The following is a 16556-nucleotide window of genomic DNA, read 5'->3' on the forward strand; positions in this document are numbered from 1 at the left end:
GCTATGGCTCTGGGGAACCCAAGTTCCCTTCATAACTCAATGTCTTGCAATTACCCTCTTGAAGAGTGGGACTATGCCCTGAACAATGGCTGAATATGGGTCTGAGTGGTTAATGGGATGCTGTCAGAAAAAAGAAATGGTCTCATTTCAGCCCATTACTCAAATTCTGCATACCAAACTCTTGTTTCTGAGGGTACATGTGGCCAAAGGACACTCAATAACTTACTACAAAGGGCTACTAAGGTTATATAAGAAAAGAACCTGGAGATTCTTCTTAGGGATCAAGGAACAATACCCACAACTCACAGCTGTGTGCTTTGTCAAGAAGAGCCCAGGACCAATCAACACACAGGCCCTCACACATGCTGTCCTCTGTACAACCCTTTGAACCACTCTTCAAAGAATAAAAATTAACCATATCAAGGAAAAATCAGCTCTCTGAGCATCCCAGGAAGTCTCTTTTCTGAATGGAAAGAGATAATTTTCTATTATTCATAAGCATTAAGGATTCCCAGATTCTATTCTGTCCCACTTTCAGAATTGACCTTTTTATCTCTCAAAACAGAGGGAGAAAGAATTGGTTTCATTAAAAGAGCAAGTGTTTTTCAGAGATTTAAAGCACAGCATAGAGAATATAGTCAATAATATCGTAATAACTTTGTATGGTAACAGATAGTAACTACACGTCTCTTTGGTGATCATTTCATTATGCACATAAATGTCAAATCACTCTATTGTACACCTGAAACTAGTAGGATACTGTATGTCAACAATATTTCAATTTTTTTTTAAAAAAGTGCTTTTTTTGTTAGACACCCTGGCTCAAACCTTCCAAGCCTTCATTTTCACATCTGCAGAATGAAGATATTAGTAAAATTTTCCTCACAGAGTCATTGTGAAGATCAAAGAAATTCTTTCTTGTGGACTATCTGCCAATAGTAGGTGTTCAAAAAATATCCATTCTAAGTTGTTTCTCTCCTTATCAAAAAACAAAACAAACAAACAAAAAACCTAGTTAATGAAAAAAATGTGGAAACGGGACTGTTTAGCATAAGGTAGGTCTCACTGGGATAGTCATCTTGAATGATTAAAGTCTAAGTGACCCCAGAAAGAAAAAAAAAAAATATGTTCCTACCTTAAAAAACAAGTCTAAGGATAAAATATGTTCTATGGTAAAGCAGAAGATCAAGCTGTAATGTCCTCAGTAAATGGAAATAGTGGTGCTATTTTAGCAACTAGCATAATCCACCAAAGACACAGTTTGGGTGGGATTTTCTGGCCAGTCTTGAAACAGGATCATGTACTAGAAATTGTGCTGATGTTCTTCCTACATTATCTCACCCCCCCCCTTTTTTTTTTTTACAACAAGCCCCAGAGGTGAACATTATCTCACCCGCTTAATATTAGAAGAAACTGCAGCCTGGTGTAATAAGTAACGTGCTGATGTTCCCACAATCATGGCAGAGCCTGAATTCCTTCCTGAGCTTCTCTGAGTCTCCACAGCCTCCAAATGTCCCCACACAGCCTCCCAGATGCAAAGGCAAGGAATAGGAAAATAGTAAGATGATTTTTTTGGGAAGTCTCAAATACAGTCCTGACCCAAAAGAAAGCTTCCTGTTCTAAGAATCCTAGTCATTCTGACCAGGCCAAGCAGCTCAAAAGTATCTGTGAGCCCCAAGAGGAAAATGAGATGTGTGCCTTCCACAGTGAGAGGGAGAGATTCCAATTATCATCAGAATTCTGATTTTGGAGATGACTGGCTCCCACGTGGTCACAGTTGGTCCAGAACATCACTTTTCTCCTTCTTCAGGGGCTTCCAGGAGACAAGGAGATCCAGCTCCTCCTCCCCAGTCTTTACCTCTCCCAGGTCGACCTGTGGAAGCTCCCCAGGCTTCTTTAATGACTGGAGAGACCCTTGTGGCAATTTTGTCCAAGCGTCTACCCAAGAAACGTAAGGGGGGAGGGAACATGGGCACCTAGGGAAAACCCTGGAAGCCCACTGGCCAGAAGAGACACAATAAGCAGATATGGAAGGATTGGGGCCATAAACAGTTTAATGAATTTTCTGCTGCATTAAGTGACTATCAAAAGAACTTAGCTTATCATGAACCCTCCCACAAAAGCAAAACCAAAAGCATTCTTATAATATTTTTTTATTTTGCTAATAACCCCAGTCTCGTCTTTTCCAGTTTCCCCTCTTCCTACCTTTCTTTGCCTTTCTTTTCTGCAAAGGGCAAGCAAATGACTTTCAGGACACAGCTCCAAGTCTGCAATATGACTGCGGCTTCACTCCTCAGCGCTACTGTCAGAATGACACAGTGAACGTGAGATGGGGAGGAAAAACAAATCTCCATTGTTTTTGCACAAGAATAAGTCAATGCTTAATCTAATGCAAACATAATTACTTTGACTTAAACAAAAGGGGGAAACAAATAAAAAGAAAAAAAAACTTGATGCTTACAGCATAAGCTGTCTGCTCAGAAATAAACAATTATGTGGGCATCAGATAGTCCTCACACTCCTCCCCTCAGCTTCTGCTCTTTGGAAACAAATCTGAAAGGCATTTTGAAGAGAAGGTTAGAAACAAAAGCTCTGACCCCTAACTATTCTCTACTTATCTTCAGCGGTTTCCATTTCAGGTTCCCATCATTGCTTAATTCTTTACCTTGAATATGAACAGAAGGTTGGCACTTTAGGAAATAGCATTGAAATTGGGTGTCAGGGACAGAAATATTTAATTTTTTTTTCCATTGGTCTTTGCATAGCATTGATTCTTCTGATATTACCAAACAGAGAATGAGCCAGAAGGGATATTCATTTATTCATTCAACAAATATTTATAGCCCACCTGCTGTGGGATAGGTGTTGTACCCAGGTGAATAATACAGAAATGAGGACTGCCCTCTTAGACACTCTAGTGGAAAGGGGAAAAAAAACACAGAACAAATATATGCTAATAAGTACAGGAAATAATATGTTGCTGCGAGAATATGTAACAGAGAAGCCTAAACTATTAGCAGAGTCGTAGAGGAGGGTGGTCGGGGATAGCCTTCCTAAGGAATCAACTGAGCTGAGACCTTCCACATGAGAAAAAGTCAGCCAGGCAAATGGAAAGGGTTGGGGAGAAAACTATATGAAGAAACACACAAATTCCAAAATGTTAAGAAGGCGCAGAGAAAGGAAAGGTTGCAACTCCCTCCAGAATCTGAAGTCAGTGTGTTGATTTCCTAAAACTTCTGTAACAAGTTATGACAAAGCAAATGGCTTAAATCAACAGAAACTGATTCTTTCACAGTTCTGGAAGCCAGAAGCCCTAAATCAAGGTGTTGGCAGGGCTATGTTCTTTCAGGAGGCTGGACAGGAGACTTTTTCCTTGCCTATTGCTATTTCTCGAGGTTCTAGATGTTTCCTTGGCTTGGGACAACATAATGCCAGATGTTGCTCCTATTTGCATTTCCCTTTTTTTTATGGTCTTCTCTTCTGTCTCTTATAAGGACATCTGTCATGGATTTGGGGCCTACCTGGTTGACCAGGTATGACCTCATCTTGAGATCCCTAATTATATCTGTAAACACCTTTTTCCCAAATTAGGCCATATTCATGGGTACTGGTGGCTAGGATGTGGACATATCTTTTGGAGACTGCAATTTAACACAATACAGTCAGTGTTGCTGAAAAGTAGTGTGTGTGGCAGTGAGAAAAGTAGACCAAGGTGAAGCCGGAGAGGATGTTAGGGCCAGATTATACATGCCTTCAGGGCCTTGCTGAATATATTAGTTTTCTATTGCTGCATTCACAAATTACCATAAGGTTAATGGTAAATTATAAATAACATAAATAACATCTATTATCTCAGAGTTCTGTGGGTCAGGAGTCTGGACGCTGTGGGTTAACTGGATCCTCAGCTCGGGACCTTGCAAAGCTGAAAGCAAGGTGTCCACTAAGCTGAGCTCTTATCTGGAGGCTGTAAGGAAGCCCATGCAGGTTTGGGGCAGATTTTAGGTCCTTGCAGTGCCTTGACACATGGGCGCCTTCAGGTTCAAGGCAACAACAGCATCCTGAATCCTCCTACTTCAAATCTCTGACTTCCCCTTCTGCTACCATCCTGACAAATATTTCTCTTTCCAAGGTCTCATGTGATTTCACTTGGCTCACCAAGATAATCCAAGATAAATTGTTATTTTAAGGTCAGATGAGTAGTAATTTTAATTACATCTGCAAAGTTCCTTGTGCCATGTAACACAAATATAGCTTCCTAAAGGATGTGGCTAAACTTCCATTTGGTAGCAATATCAATAAGTTTTTAAGGAAATTGGAAATATTCAGAGAAAAATCCTAACCTTTGATGTCACAGGAAACAGATAAGATTTTCTTCAATATACTTCTTGGTCGGCAACAAAAATACTGGACTTCTGAAACCTGGAGATGATTTATTGTATCATGTCGATAGTTTCAACAAAAGACTTCACTTCTAATAAAGCAATGGAATTCTTTACTACCATAGTTTGAATTAACATCCCAAGTTTTCATCATCCAAACCAGCTTCTAAGTCAAGACTTAAATATCCGTTTTTAGCCTATACTGTTTTTGTAAATATTAAAAACATTCACATGAAAAAACAGGTGGGAGAAGTAATTTGGAAGTGAATTCGGAATCTTGTATATATTGATGCCATTAGCCAAACTGAAATTTGTAAAATCAACTGCCCTGAATCCTGGAAAATGAAATAGATTGTTTAAATCCAAAGTTAGAGTAAAAGCAAGAGCTTACACGAAGAGATACATCAAAAATCTAAGCTTTTCTACATCTTCATGAATTTTATGAAGTGAACCAAAGTACTACCAGAAACGAAAAAAAAAAAAAAAAAAACATAAAAACTACTCAAATAAGTCATGGAATCTCAAAGAGCTACAGTCAACAGTTATATATATTACATTTCCCCTTTCATTTAATCCTCATACCAAGTCACATAGTCACTCCCTCATTGATACTTTTGTTTATATATCAGTTCCTACCCTGAGACTATGAAATCTTTGAAAAGAACTATGATGGGCATTCCAAAAATGCTTATAAGTGTGAATGAATTTCCTCCCCCACCAGAGTATCAAAGATGTTCCTATTTAGCCCAACCCAAATTTATGACCTCTCTTTTCAACAATGTGGTAGTTACATTGGAAATACTCATTTGATAATCATTACATATTGCTTTATATTTTTTATCATGTGTGTATTTCATTTGCCAACTGAACTGTAAATCCCTTGAGTACAAAAATTAGAATCTATAGCCTCCTTGCCATTAAAATGAGAATGATCTTATCTATCCTGGAAGACTGTCATGAGATAATACAGGTGAAAATACATAGCACAGTAACTAGAACAGAGAAAATGATGATTAGCTTTCATTTCCTCTCCATTTTTATTATTTTCTTTTCTTAATGGTTCCTATTACAGAGTCTTACACATAATATGTGCTCAATAAATGCATGCTGATGCATTGTGAGTACTGCAAGTTCAAGGAAAAGTTAATGTAGGCCAACAATTAAAGGGCAAGGTCTAGGGATTATGACTTACCTGAGGAAATAGGAGTTTTATTCTTGATATTGGCTCCAGCAATCAATAATTGGATGATTGGGCTATTATCATTGTTTAAAAGGTGTTAGAACACACTGTTAATGCATAATAGTGCTGTGATGTTACCTTCAAGACCATCCAATGATCAGGACGTTGCAAAGTGCTAACATTATGTACTATAGCATATAACATAGCTGGCTCTCCACTCCACACTTTTTCTCCACATTATGAGTAGATAACCTCATTCAGTGTTGTTGTTGTTTTTTAAAGATTTTATTTCTTTATTTTAAAGAGAGAGCGTGCAAGGCAGGGAGGGGCAAAGGGAGAGGGAGAGAGAATCTCAAGCAGACTCAATGCTGAGCACAGAGTCCCATGCAGGGCCTGATCTCAGAACCTTGAGATCATGACCTGATCCAAAATCAAGAGTCAGACACTCAACCAAATGAGCCACCCAGGCACCTCCTTCCTCAGTGATTTTTGATGGCCACCTCTACCATTGCAGAAAGTAGTGCGTCTGAATGTGAAATTGGGATTTCATAACAATAACTTTAAAAATCACACACAAATCAACTCCATCAACATATTGCAACTTCATGTTTCCCTAAATCTACTATAAATGAATATTATGATAAAAGAACTCTCATAAATATACAAATGGCAATCTCAGGAAAATCATGTTATTTGTAAAGGAAGCCTTCTTTGAGAAAGTAATCATTGAGGCTTAAGATAAGACAGGGCAACTGTCCCAGAAGACACTGAGAGAGCAGAAATAATGAAGAGGAATAGTGATATGGCGGCTGGGGGGGGGGTGCGGGCAGGGGGCAGGGAAGAGAAGACTTAAAATGAGAGAGAACACACAGAATCCATGAGACGTATTTAAATCTCAGAACCAAACTAGCTATCCAGGGGGAACTGCTTTTCATCTTCTGAATTGACACAGCCTTTTGAAACCTCTGTGGCTTTGACCTTTCATTATTGCAGAACACAGCCACCTGCCTTGACCCCTCCCCTGAGCCTCTCAGCTGAGGTGCCAGAGACGGTGCCCTCAGCCACTCTGCAATAGCATGAGGCTTTTGCTGCTCTCACTTCAAAACTAGCCAGATCGGGAGCTGTGAGTCTTGCAAGAAAAGGTTTTTCTCTCAGCGCCAGTGTTTTTGGTGAGAGATGTAATACATCAAAGCAGAGAAGAGATGCAATCATGCAGGGAATGATTTCAAAAACTTTAATGAACCGTTTAAAATAAACTCATTTGAAGGTAATTTAACAACACCACTTTTACAATTAAAAATACTATTTTAGCATGCAAATGCAGAACATTAGTCCCATGTCAGGATGGAAAATGAAGTGAAACTGAGGGGCTTTTGAAACATGAATGCCATCTCAGTAATTTCTCATCACTCCACGGTGCTCTTAGGCAGCCTAATGAAAGAATGAATTGATTTAAACAACATTTTGTTGGAGCAATGGGGTTTGAGGAATTAAATTAACTTGATGGTTAGCTGTAAGAGCCAGGCTTGGAACTGGCATTATACTGTTACTAAAATTAATTTCTATCCTTTCCTAAGTTTTATTTGGATATTTTTCCATTTATTCCTAAAATATCAACCAAGGGGTTCAGCAATTAGCAGAATTCTTCATCAGTCCTCTCTGATGTATTAACATTTGCTTGAAAATGTGTATGTTAAGGCAAATTATACTCCCTGGAAAAACAAAATGGACTCCAGATGCTGCCCCCAGGAATTGTAGTAGCAGCTGAGTCTGACTTTGAAGGGTAATAGGAATAACAAGCTGGCACATGGACTAAGCCAAAACAGCAATTCTCAATCTTTTCCTTCACTGTGACACAGTTGACAAATCACATTCACATAACACATCCATGGCTGTTTCAGGTTACAGATCTCAGCATTGCTAAAATGGGCTGCAAATTATGGCCAATCCTCAATGCACTGGCTTCAACATGGCTTTAAGTTCCTTACACATTTGAAGTGTATCAGAAAGCTGGTAAGTAAAAGTGATATTGTGTAAACTTATAGATGTTCAAACCCTTAAAAAGTAGGTCATAAATTTTGTACATTAACTGCTACAAAAAAGAAAAGAGATTTTTTTAAAAAAATAATAGATATTAACACATCAGGTGATAATAATGACGTGCAAATTTTCTGCTCCAAAATATATCTTTCTATAAATCGTTTTATTTATTTATTTACTTACTTACTTACTTACTTATTTGAGAGAGAGAGCAAGCAGGGGGAGGGGCAGAGGGAGGAGAGATAGAGAATCTTCAAATAGACTCCCCAATGTTGGGCTTGACCCCAGAACCCTGAGACCATGACTTGAACTGAAATCAAGAGTTGACCGTGCACCCAGCTGAGCCATCCAAGTGCCCCTAATTTTAGTATTTTAATATCAGCTTCACAAGAGAGTATGAAATTCAGATGCCCTCTTGATAGAAACAATATTCTTGGTAATAATTTTTACTATGATTGAGCAGTATTGAGTAGCACATTCCAACCACAGAGTGTGCACTCTCCATTAAATTCCACATAAATTGTCCAAGAATAATAGTTCCTATTTTAAGGAAGCAAACTATGGTTCAAACTTGCCCAAGACTCTACAGTTGACAAATGGTAGAAGTAGATTTTGGTGAAAGGTCTATGTCTGTGCTGTGATTTGGTAGTCAAATATCACCAATGTCCACTGTCTCATGAAAGAAAAAACTCAAGACATGAATATGATGCTTTTTTAAAAGATTTTTTATTTATTTATTCATGAGAGGCACAGAGAGAAAGAGAGAGAGAGGCAGAGACACAGGCAGAGGGAGAAGCAGGCTCCATGCAGGGAGCCCGATGCGGGACTCGATACCGGGACGCAGGATCAGGCCCTGGGCTGAAGGTGGCGCTAAACCGCTGAGCCACCCGGGCTGCCCGAATATGATGCTTTCAATTTTTTTTTCTCTCTCATGCCAGACCTCATGATCCAAAGAAGCACTATTCTCTTTCAAAGAGCTTTCTTGGGAAGCTACACACAAATTCCCACCAGGATTTGCTCTTTGGAAAAGACCTTCAAATCCAATTTATGAGTCAAGTGAGAAAAGGTCTCATTTCCTCCCCATCTTCCGATGACTACACAAATGTAATTTAAAAATGGTATTTCCATCTTGCTCACCCACCTAATCTCTGTAGAAAGTTTTCGACGAGGACTTCAACATGTTTTTAGCAAAGACAGAATCATTAAAACATGCACATAACATCTGAGGAGACTATTTTGAAGGACATAACAGATGTTCAAAAATTTAAATTCTACTATATCTATTTTTTATAGTCTTTACTTTTAGAGCAGTTTTAGGTTCACGGGAATATTGAGCAGAAGGTACAGAAAATTCTCATATTCCACCTTTCCCAATACAGTTTCCCCTATTATTAACATCTGCCTTCCTGTTGTACATTTGATACAACTGATGACCTAATATCAATACATTATTATTAACTAAAATGCACAGTGTACATTAGTGTTCACTCTTGGCATAGTACAGTTCTATGGGTCTTGACAAATGTACAATGTCATGCATCCATTAGAATATGACATAGAATAATTCCTCTGCCCTCTAAACCTTCTGTGCTTCAGCTACTCATTCGTCTCTCCCTACCCCCAAGCCACCAGTAACCACTGATCACTTTACCGCCTCCACAGTTTTGCCTTTTCCAGAACATCATAGAGTTGGAATCATGCAGTATGTTGCCTTTTCAGATTAGATTCTTTCACTTAGAGATATTCATTTAAGTTTCATCCACATCTTTTTATTGCTTTATAGCAACATGTTAAAAGAAAAAGTACAAAGATGTTTATCCTCCATCTTACATCTACATTTCAAATAAGTGCCTAGGGCAAAAAGAGTGAGAGGGGTTGGATAAAAAGCACTAGGATCGTGAGGTCATGGTTTGTGGGGGGTTTTGCCTATATCCGGATTTTGGTTTCTAAAATTTTACAGAGATGTGTTTTAAAACATTGCTCAAAAAAGCAAAGAAGGAAATCGATCATGTCTCCTTATTGCTCCTTTCCATTTAATTTGACATTCTAGTTAAATGCTTTTCTCTCCCATCATATCTGGTTTATTTGAACTGAGAGTTAAAATTACATGCATCCTTTGATAGAGAGAGAAAGGAAAAGCCAAGAAAGAGAATACCAAAAAAGGCAAGGTCAGGAAACACATTTGGGAAGAGTCAGTGATGTTTCAGATAAACCCATGAGTATTCATAGCCCCCTTGTGAATTTATAAACACTTTGGCCAAAGAACACAAACATCAAGGCAATGAATTAAAGGTAACTTAGTCCTGCCTTGCAGTGCTTCCTGTTCAGGAAAATCAAACCTCTCGGCCCAAGTCAAGTAAAAAGTAGTTGTCATAGCTGTGGCACACTGAGCCCTTTCCTCATGTCTGACATCATGCTAAGCACTTTGCACACTTTATACACTCTCCATTTACTCCGTTATACAATCCTCACAGCACCATTATGTGACAGACATTTAACAAATGAGTTGAACAAGAAAGCTGGATTCAAACCTAGATTGGACTCAAAAGCCTGCTCATATCTACTAGATAGTGCCACAGGTTACAACATATAACCTGTTTGAAATCCATAAACCTTCTTATCACCAAATTGTATCTTCTCCTCTAGAGCTGAGAGTTACCATGGGGGGAGGAGGGAGAGTGTCTGAACCAAAGACCAGCATTTAGACCTGTTCAGAGGCTTCCCAGGCTCAATAGGAGAATTCAGTAATAAATGTGTTTTAAAAAGCTCTTGAATGGAGATACTTCAGACCCAAGATTCCCTGCCTGGCGCAACATAAAGGGTTGAGGACAATTAAACCTAGACGCAAATCCCAGGTCCATCTCTCAATTTCCATGTGCCTGCTCTCATCTTCAATTGTTTAATCTATAAACTGGAGATCAAGTAAAGAGGTTATTGAGTAAAACCCCACTCAACTGGTCCTTTCATTTAAAAATATAATGAAGCTCTTTGTGTTGCAAAAAATAGAAACTCGAGGCTCAAAACATTTGTCACTGAGTGGCATTTCTGCCCCAGTTCCTGTCTCCACTACCTAGTAGAGGGACTTTGGCCAAAATCTTTTTTTTTTTTTAATAGAGAAAGGTTAGGGATCCCTGGGTGGTGCAGCGGTTTAGCGCCTGCCTTTGGCCCAGGGCGCGATCCTGGAGACCCGGGATCGAATCCCACGTCAGGCTCCTGGTGCATGGAGCCTGCTTCTCCCTCTGCCTGTGTCTCTGCCTCTCTCTCTCTCTCTCTCTCTCTGTGACTATCATAAATAAATAAAAATTTAAAAAAAATAGAGAAAGGTTAGGAGGAGAGGGAAAGGGAGAGAGAATCTTAAGCAGGCTCCGTGCTCAGCACAGAGCCCAATGCAGGGCTCAGTCCCAGGACCCTGAGATCATGATCTGAGCCAAAATCAAGAGTCCCACACTCAACCAACTGACTTGGATGCTCAACAATTCAGGCACCCCAACCTTGGGCAAATCCTTAACCTCTGCATCTCTATTGCCTCATTCCCAAAATGGGGATATTAGTGCCTGACCCTGCAGATTTTTATGGGGATTAAAATGGGTAATCATAGCCCTTGCAAGGATTGCCCAAAGCCGCCCGTGCCATTCAGCCATGCTCAACCCTACTATGTTCTTTGACATCACCATGGTCAGCAAGCCCTTGGGCCAGGTCTCCCTCAAGTCATTTACAGACAGCATAAAACCCTCATGCTCTGAGCATTGGAGAGAATGGATTTGGTTATAAAGGATCTGGCTTTCACAGGATTATTCAGGGATTTATGTGCCAGGGTGGTGACTTGACACACCAAAACGGCACTTGGTGGCAAATCCCTCTATGCTATGAAATCTGATGATGAGAATTTCATCCGGAAACACATCTTGTCTATGTCAAATTTACTTATTATTGAACTTTTGTGAGCCTCTTATTCCTCGTCTATAAAATAGAAATAACAGTCCTGGAAGAGTTGTTTTGAGGATCATATTTAGAGCACTAACACATGTATACGACCTAGAAAATGACTAGCTGACCTAATTAATTAAGGCATTTATTATCTTTTTGCCTCTGTGGGGCTAATTTTGCCAAGAAGAGAAGACAAAGACCCATGAAGATATACAAATCATCCCCATCAGAAAAATTATATTATCACACTATTTTCTCTGCTCAAATCCTGCTTAACAAGCTAGAACATTGTGCGAAACCTCAAGTCATGTATTTAAGAAAGACAAAGAAAGGAGTTGGCTACCTATATAGTACCATGACCCAGTGGGAACAATCTTGAGCCATTCATTCAATCAGTCCTCTCAATCTTTAATTTCTAATTGAGATGTGCTTTTTCTCGCCAAATTTCTGTAACTCCACTCTTCACTCACTTCTGTAGGTAAGTGGGACCCGGAGACCGCGGGAGCACTGAATTTTGACTTTCATAAATGGAACCAACACTGCAATGTTCCCCCCTTCCCACATCAGGGGAAAACTTCTACTTGGCTCAAGAAACTCAACTCAGATCCTACCAAACTAACTTATTTTAATTGAACTCAGTTTTCCAATACTTAATTGAAATGGAAAGTAGACATAACCCCCAGTGTCTGTGAGAACCATCTGGTGGCAGCCTCTCTGCTGAAGCCCTAAGCCGCCTACTTAGATTTCTGCATACATCTTTTGGGTCTGGGATGGAGATCTCACTGTGAATTTAAACTGTGGGTGAGACCAACCTTTTCACAGCTTTCTCTCAGCCCCTTATTTCAACATTAAGTCTTGGATTTATCTGCTTATATTATATCAGAATCCCTTGATCTAAGACCAGGTTTCCGGAGGAGGAGCAAGATGGCTGAAGAGTAGGGTCCCCAAGTCACCTGTCTCCACCAAATTACCTAGATAACCCTCAAATCATCCTGAAAATCTACGAACTCGGCCTGAGATTTAAAGAGAGACCAGCTGGAATGCTAGAGAAGAGTTCGCGCTTCTATCAAGGAAGGAAGACGGGGAAAAGAAATAAAGAAACAAAGGCCTCCAAGGGGGAGGGCCCCATGAGGAGCCGGGCTGAGGCCGGGGCGAGTGTCCCCGGGACAGGAGAGCCCCGTCCCGGAGAAGCAGGAGCTGCACCAACCACCAACCTCGCAGGGAGTTGGAGCAGGACCCAGGAGGGCGGGGATGCCCTCGGGCTCCCGGGGACACTAACAGACACCTGCGCCCCGGGAGAGCTCGCCAAGCTCCCTAAGGGCTGCAGCGCGCACGGGGACCCGGAGCAGCTCGGAGGGGCTCGGGCAGAGGAAGAGGCTCCGCGGAGGGGGCTGCGGGGCGGGAGCGCGAATCCACCAGCGCAGGCTCCGGAGCACAGGGCGCCGGGACACAGCCCAGGATCCGGCCTCCCCCGGGACAGGCAGAGGCCGGGAGGCCCCAGGACAGCGAGGACGCTCCTGCCCCGAGCTCAGCAGATCAGCGGCCCTGCCGGGAGCCTTCAGGCCCTGCAGACGGAGAGCTCCGGAGTTCCTGCGGGGGCTGAATCCAGGTTTCCAGAGCTGCTGCAGCCACTGGAGTTGTTCCTCCTGGGGCCTCACGGGGTAAACAACCCCCACTGAGCCCTGCACCAGGCAGGGGCACAGCAGCTCCCCCAAGTGCTAACACCTGAAAATCAGCACAACAGGCCCCTCCCCCAGAAGACCAACTAGACGGACCAGTTCCAGGGGAAGTCAAGGGACTTAAAGTACACAGAATCAGAAGATACTCCCCGCGCGGGTTTTTCTTTTCTTTTTTTTTTTTTTTTTTTTTTTTTTTTTTTGATTTCTGATTGCTTCCCCCACCCTTTTTTTTTTTCACCTTTCTTTCTTTTTCTTTCTCTTTTTCTTCTCTTTTTTCCTTTTTTTCTTCCTTTTTTCTTTTTTCTTTTTCTCTTTTCTTTCCTTCTCTCTCTCTCTTTTTCTCCTTTTCCCAATACAACTTGTTTTTGGCCACTCTGCACTGAGCAAAATGACTAGAAGGAAAAACCTCACCTCAAAAGAATCAGAAACAGTCCTCTCTCCCACAGAGTTACAAAATCTGGATTACAATTCAATGTCAGAAAGCCAGTTCAGAGGCACTATTATACAGCTACTGGTGGCTCTAGAAAAAAGCATAAAGGACTCAAGAGACTTCATGACTGCAGAATTTAGATCCAATCAGGCAGAAATTAAAAATCAACTGAATGAGATGCAATCCAAACTAGAAGTCCTAACGACGAGGGTTAACGAGGTGGAAGAACAAGTGAGTGACATAGAAGACAAGTTGATGGCAAAGAGGGAAACTGAGGAAAAAAGAGACAGGCAATTAAAAGACCATGAAGAGAAATTAAGGGAAATAAACGACGACCTGAGGAAGAAAAACCTACTTTTAATTGGGGTTCCCGAGGGCACCGAAAGGGCCAGAGGGCCAGAATATGTATTTGAACAAATCCTAGCTGAAAACTTTCCTAATCTGGGAAGGGAAACAGGCATTCAGATCCAGGAAATAGAGAGATCCCCCCCTAAAATCAATAAAAACCATTCAACACCTCGACATTTAATAGTGAAGCTTGCAAATTCCAAAGACAAAGAGAAGATCCTTAAAGCAGCAAGAGACAAGAAAGCCCTGACTTTTATGGGGAGGAATATTAGGGTAACAGCAGACCTCTCCAAAGAGACCTGGCAGGCCAGAAAGGGCTGGCAGGATGTATTCAGGTTCCTAAATGAGAAGAACATGCAACCAAGAATACTTTATCCAGCAAGGTTCTCATTCAAAATGGAAGGAGGGATAAAGAGCTTCCAAGACAGGCAGCAACTGAAAGAATATGTGACCTCCAAACCAGCTCTGCAAGAAATTTTAAGGGGGACTCTTAAAATTCCCCTTTAAGAAGTTCAGTGGAACAATCCACAAAAACAAGGACTGAATAGATATGATGACACTAAACTCATATCTGTCAATAGTAATTCTGAACGTGAATGGGCTTAATGACCCCATCAAAAAGGCACAGGGTTTCAGACTGGATAAAAAATCAGGACCCATCTATTTGCTGTCTACAAGAGACTCATTTTAGACAGAAGGACACCTACAACCTGAAAATAAAAGGTTGGAGAACCATTTACCATTCAAATGGTCCTTAAAAGAAAGCAGAAGTAGCCATCCTTATATCAGATAAACTAAAATTTACCCTGAAGACTGTAGTGAGAGATGAAGAGGGACACTATATCATACTTAAAGGATCTATCCAACAAGAGGACTTAACAATCCTCAATGTATATGCCCTGAATGTGGGAGCTGCCAAATATTTAAACCAATTAATAACCAAAGTGAAGAAATACTTAGATAATAATACACTTATACTTGGTGACTTCAATCTAGCTCTTTCTACCCTCGATAGGTCTTCTAACCACAACATCTCCAAAGAAACGAGAGCTTTAAATGATACACTGGACCAGATGGATTTCACAGATATCTACAGAACTTTACATCCAAACTCAACTGAATACACATTCTTCTCAAGTGCACATGGAACTTTCTCCAGAATAGACCACATATTGGGTCACAAATTGGGTCTGAACCAATACCAAAAGATTGGGATCATCCCCTGCATATTCTCAGACCATAATGCCTTGAAATTAGAACTAAATCACAACAAGAAGTTTGGAAGGACCTCAAACACATGGAGGTTAAGGACCATCCTGCTAAAAGATGAAAGGGTCAACCAGGAAATTAAGGAAGAATTAAAAAGATTCATGGAAACTAATGAGAATGAAGATACAACCATTCAAAATCTTTGGGATGCAGCAAAAGCAGTCCTAAGGGGGAAATACATCACAATACAAGCATCCATTCAAAAACTGGAAAGAACTCAAATACAAAAGCTAACCTTACACATAAAGGAGCTAGAGAAAAAACAGCAGATGGACCCTATGCCCCGCAGAAGAAGAGAGCTAATTAAAATTCGAGCAGGACTCAACGAAATCGAGACCAGAAGAACTGTGGAACAGATCAACAGAACCAGGAGTTGGTTCTTTGAAAGAATTAATAAGATAGATACCATTAGCCAACCTTATTAAAAAGAAGAGAGAGAAGACTCAAATTAATAAAATCATGAATGAGAAAGGAGAGATCACTACCAACACCAAGCAAATACAAACGATTTTAAAAACATATTATGAACAGCTATACGCCAATAAATTAGGCAATCTAGAAGAAATGGACGCATTCCTGGAAAGCCACAAACTACCAAAACTGGAACAGGAAGAAATAGAAAACCTGAACAGGCCAATAACCAGGGAGGAAATTGAAGCAGTCATCAAAAACCTCCCAAGACACAAGAGTCCAGGGCCAGATGGCTTCCCAGGGGAATTCTATCAAACATTTAAAGAAGAAATCATACCTATTCTACTAAAGCTGTTTGGAAAGATAGAAAGAGATGGAGTACTTCCAAATTCGTTCTATGAGGCCAGCATCACCTTAATTCCAAAGCCAGACAAAGACCCCACCAAAAAGGAGAATTACAGACCAATATCCCTGATGAACATGGATGCAAAAATTCTCAACAAGATACTAGCCAATAGGATCCAACAGTACATTAAGAGAATTATTCACCATGACCAAGTAGGATTTATGCCCGGGACACAAGGCTGGTTCAACACTCGTAAAACAATCAATGTGATTCATCATATCAGCAAGAGAAAAAACAAGAACCATATGATCCTCTCATTAGATGCAGAGAAAGCATTTGACAAAATACAGCATCCATTCCTGATCAAAACTCTTCAGAGTGTAGGGATAGAGGGAACTTTCCTCGACATCTTAAAAGCCATCTACAAAAAGCCCACAGCAAATATCATTCTCAATGGGGAAGCACTGGGAGCCTTTCCCCTAAGATCAGGAACAAGACAGGGATGTCCACTCTCACCACTGCTATTCAACATAGTATTGGAAGTCCT

At 40.6% G+C, this 16556-nt stretch overlaps 1 long non-coding RNA gene across 29 annotated transcripts in view; it reads right to left on the reverse strand.

Moving 5' to 3' along the window:
- The window catches only part of LOC102151911, a 125225-nt gene that overhangs the window by 69984 nt on the left and 38685 nt on the right, over positions 1-16556 (reverse strand). For 9 of the 29 annotated variants that reach the window (XR_005373316.1, XR_005373322.1, XR_005373321.1 and 6 more), the window contains 3 exons: positions 4341-4419; positions 2462-2553; positions 2206-2302 (listed from right to left, as the gene is read on the reverse strand). The exons of 1 other annotated variant lie outside the window; for it this stretch is intronic. This is a non-coding gene — a long non-coding RNA (uncharacterized LOC102151911). Of the gene's footprint in view, positions 1-1393; positions 1526-2205; positions 2303-2461; positions 2554-4340; positions 4420-16556 lie in introns of all 29 variants that reach the window. 19 more of the 29 variants (XR_005373325.1, XR_005373329.1, XR_005373330.1 and 16 more) reach the window with 7 other exon arrangements.

The sequence above is a fragment of the Canis lupus genome, chromosome 18 (genome assembly GCF_011100685.1).
Source record: "Canis lupus familiaris isolate Mischka breed German Shepherd chromosome 18, alternate assembly UU_Cfam_GSD_1.0, whole genome shotgun sequence".
Classification (NCBI taxonomy): domain Eukaryota; kingdom Metazoa; phylum Chordata; class Mammalia; order Carnivora; family Canidae; genus Canis; species Canis lupus.